The sequence below is a fragment of the Oryzias latipes genome, chromosome 9, assembly GCF_053564925.1.
Source record: "Oryzias latipes strain Hd-rR chromosome 9, Olatipes_Hd-rR_3.1".
Classification (NCBI taxonomy): domain Eukaryota; kingdom Metazoa; phylum Chordata; class Actinopteri; order Beloniformes; family Adrianichthyidae; genus Oryzias; species Oryzias latipes.
Window position 1 is genome coordinate 5469024 of NC_136245.1, and position 4289 is coordinate 5473312.

Here is a 4289-nt window from a genome sequence, read left to right on the forward strand (position 1 = left end):
GATCCTCCAGCTGATGTTTGCTCAAAACAAAACTCTCATTCAACAGAAACATGCAACTTACTGTGTTTTTTAGTGTGTAGGGATTTCCAAATTAAGGCTGGCATACTTGCTATGTGTTTGAAAGACGGAGTCGTTTCAGCAGCTTTTCTCTTAACGCTCTGTTTAAGTTGTGGTCTTAACGGGGTTTTAAGTTGGCCACACAGCCGTTTATTATGGAGTCACAACATTAAACCAACAAAGACTGACCTAATGTTTGGAATAATGAAAAGAAAGTCTCAGGCATTATAGCAGAAAAACAAGTAACAGAAATAGTTCCCAATTAGACTCAAAAATATAACTACAGACCATTCTAATTAATATATGTAATATTGTGTCCAGCACTTTGGGCCTCCTTGAATGGTGGTGGAAGGTGCTCTATAAATACAATAAAAAGGAATCATAGAAAGCAATCATAAAACCCAGAGAAAGTACTGAAGTATTCAGAGGGAAACCCCAGGCTTTCACAGGCTAAGGCCAGGTAGACAGCAGGGGCAGGCTGAGAAACAAATTCCTCCCAGGAATTCAGCCGCCACTGGAACAGAGGTTCCTGGAAGCCTTTAAGCCTCCCCCCCAGCCTGGGGATTGGAGGAGTGAAAAGCTTCAATCGGCTCCAGCAGGAGGCGTGGTCAGCACGTTCACCATATTTGTTACTTTGCTAATGTTAGCTTGGGAGTTTGATGGGCTGTAAGCTAGCAGGAAATGATGGATGACAGGAAGTGTGGGCAGGCTGTATAAGAGCACTGGACTGGGTCTTGTTCACAAGTGAGGGAAGACCGGAGCGTGAGATTGACAGGCGGATCGGAGCAGCGTCCGTAGTTATGCAGTCACTGTGATGGTCCGTTGTGGTGGAGAGCTGAGCCAGAAAGCAAAGCTCTTAATTTACCGGTCGATCTTTGTTCCAATACTCAGCTATGGTCATGAGTTCTGGGTCATGACCCAAAGAACGAGGTCCTGAATACAAGTGGCTGAAATCGGCGTAGGGTGGCTGGACGCTCATTTAGAGATAGAATGAAAAGTCTCGGTCAACCGCAAGGAACTGGGAGTAGAACCACCTCTCATCCACATCAAGAGGGGCTTAGACTGCTGCCCCCGCCCCCGGTCCCTGATCAGCAGAAGAAGATGGATGGATGGATGTTAATTTGTTTGTAAGACATTTATTAGCATTGGTGGATGTTTTAGAAATTTATGAAAAAGTATCAATAAGCTGGTTGTCATGGCTCCAAGTGGCGGTGTCCGAATCGCTGAAAAATGGTGACTGAACCGACTTCATTTGGTTGGAGCTGGAAAGTAAGCTATTTTCAATGGGTGACGTCACACTCGCCCAGTCCAGTTCTCTTATACAGTCAATGATTTCACCAAATCTGACAAAAGCCGGGAGTGGTCCATCTGAATGCTTCTTATAGACGCTGAGCAGGTAAATCCTGATAGAGAAATCTTACTTCTGTTCTCTCACCATACACACATACATTTACATATATTTTCATGTGTGTGGGGGGTGGGGATAGGTGGATGGGAGGGGTTGGGTGTTACCAGATAAAATCAGCTATGTGTCCCAGTGGGAGAAAGCTGTGATCCAGTACTCAAAGTCATGGGGTTTTCACTGAGAATGGGGCAATAGAGCGCCTTCAGCAAAGGAGAACATGCAGCCCACAGAGTCACTACACTCCACACGCAGGTGAAGTTTGGAAATTGTCTCAGAGGGTTCTGTCAGAAAATTTGGACCCAGCAGCAGCTGAAGCTTCCAGTCGCCGTCCATTCTTCCAGTGGACCAGTTCAGAGACAGGAGCAGCTGGTATGCTCCCGTTTGCAGGCTGCGCTGGCCCTCCTATTGAAAACACACATACATTAACACACAAACACACACACCGTCTGATCTGGCAAAGCCTTCTCACTGGACTCTCCCACAGAGCGTAGAGATGCTGCTAGCCGGTGGCGGCTGCCATTCCTGGCACAGGCCGTACGGACAGGGGGTAGCAGCTTTTCAAATCCAGAACCGCTGCAGTCTCACTGATATCTTCTTGGTACATGAATTATGAGCTTACGAAGCTGTTAATAAGCTTAGTAAGATCTATTAACAAACTATTTATAAAGAGTTAACAGGCATTGTTAATTGTCGTCTGTGCGATGGAGCATTGCACCTGGCATCGCCGCAGGGCCGGGCTTCCTTGTTAATGACTCTTATGTTGGAGTGTTACAACTTCAATATACACTGACCAAAAATATAAATGCAACACTTTTGTTATTGCTCCCATTTTTTATGGTATGAACTCAAAGAAGTGAAACATTTTCCACATACACAAAATAACCAGTTCTCTGAAATATTGTTCACAAATCTGTCTAAATCTGTGATAGTGAGCACTTCTCCTTTGCCAAGACAATCCATCCCACCTCACAGAAGAATTCAGGGCTGTTGTCTGGGTTAGCAGCTCTGTTTCTGCCTCTTCCCTGCATGGTCTGTTTGTATTGTAATGTACATTTGCGATTTTTCTTCCATTTGAATCCTCTATAGATGTTATGTGTCATGTCAGAAAATATAGCAAGTGCCTGCTTCTTCAGGGACTCCTTCCCATAGAGCAGGGGTGTCAAACTCCTTTTCACTGAGGGCCACATCAGCATAGTGGTTGTCCTCAAAGGGCCAGATATAACTTATACATGTAACTAAATGTAATGAAAAATAAATGTAACTACTCCTCAATGTTAAATAACTCATTTATTTATTTATTCTAACTTTTTAAAGTGACAATTCCAGTTGTATAGAAAACACATGTTTGCTTGTTACTCTAACATAAATCCTTTTACATTTGATTCTTTCAGGTTAGGTTGTATGGACAGTGTTTAAGTCCTAATATAGTCTCCCAATCCAATATTTCAAGTATGATTCCCCGTAGATGTGAATAAATACACACCAATTTTAATTTTTAATTTTAAGAAATTAAAAACGTTTATGCTCTCGCTGGCCACATAAAAGGACATGGAGGGCCACATTAGGCCCCCGGGCATTGAGTTTGACACATATGCCATTGAGAAAATAGTTACAGTATTTAGTAGAAAACTGACAAATCCCACATGAAATATTATACATTGAACACTATTATTACATTGGTGTGCATGTTCACAAACTTATTTTACAATCCTGTCTGGTCAGAGCAGCCAGAATATTATGTACATGACTTGTTTATAATGTCATTTAACAAATGAAAAGAGGGGTGAATGCTTTTTGTTGGTGTGCTACACCTTTCCATACATCAGTGTGTTTAGGCTTAGAAGTGGGAAGAAACAAAGTTATTTAATCCCAGCCCTGTTATGTTTTACCTCACTTTTTCCTAGTTATCATAACAATTTATTAAAGTTTTAAGACTTTATCAGTCTGTTTGGAGATTATTTATCAAAGAATAAGTATTACATTTTATTGATTATCATCAAAACATATTGTTACATAACTGCAGTAGCAGAAATCTTTATTGGACATCACACCTCATGTACAAACTTGAATGCTTATTGATTATGAGCAAAAGATATTATTACAGTATTCAAGAAACCATTATTAAAAAACTTGTATTAGTAAACTATCAGTGCAAAATCCACTTTTCTAAATTACAAGATCTGAAACTAACAGTGTGCTTGGAATGTGTTAAGTCGTTTGTCCATTGTGTGTTGAAATAAAAGATCGGTTTGTAAGAGAAATTTAAACATTTATTGAGAAGTTCTGCAGAGACAAGAGTGATTTCAGAGTCTGATCATGTATTCTGACACAAATATGCATTCATTTTTCTATATTATAAACAATCAATGGAGATCAGTGTTAAAATGTCAATTTAAATATATCATCACTTATATGAATTGTTTGAATACAGAAATGGTAGTATCTCCAACTTTCTTTATTTGATAAGGTCTCTTGTGATGATGCCTTTCGGCCCTGGTCAGCCTTGAAAGAGAGATTTTATCTCAATGGGACTTCCAGGTAAAATAATAAAAAAAAAAAATAAATAAAAGGCAAGAGAACAGACACAGGTATAATATGACAAGGTAGTTCAAGTACTTGAAAAAGTTAAAATTACAGAAAAATGTAATTCCAGTTTTTTCTACTAGCGAGATACTGCAAATCAGAAGTCCTACAAACACAATGTCTTCAAATGTCCCTTTATCGTATAGTCCCTTTGGGTAATGGTTCAGTCTGTGTGAAGCGAATGTCGCCCGGTGCATTCTGGGTACACTTCCACGCCCATGGCTCTTCTGACCAATGAGCGAGC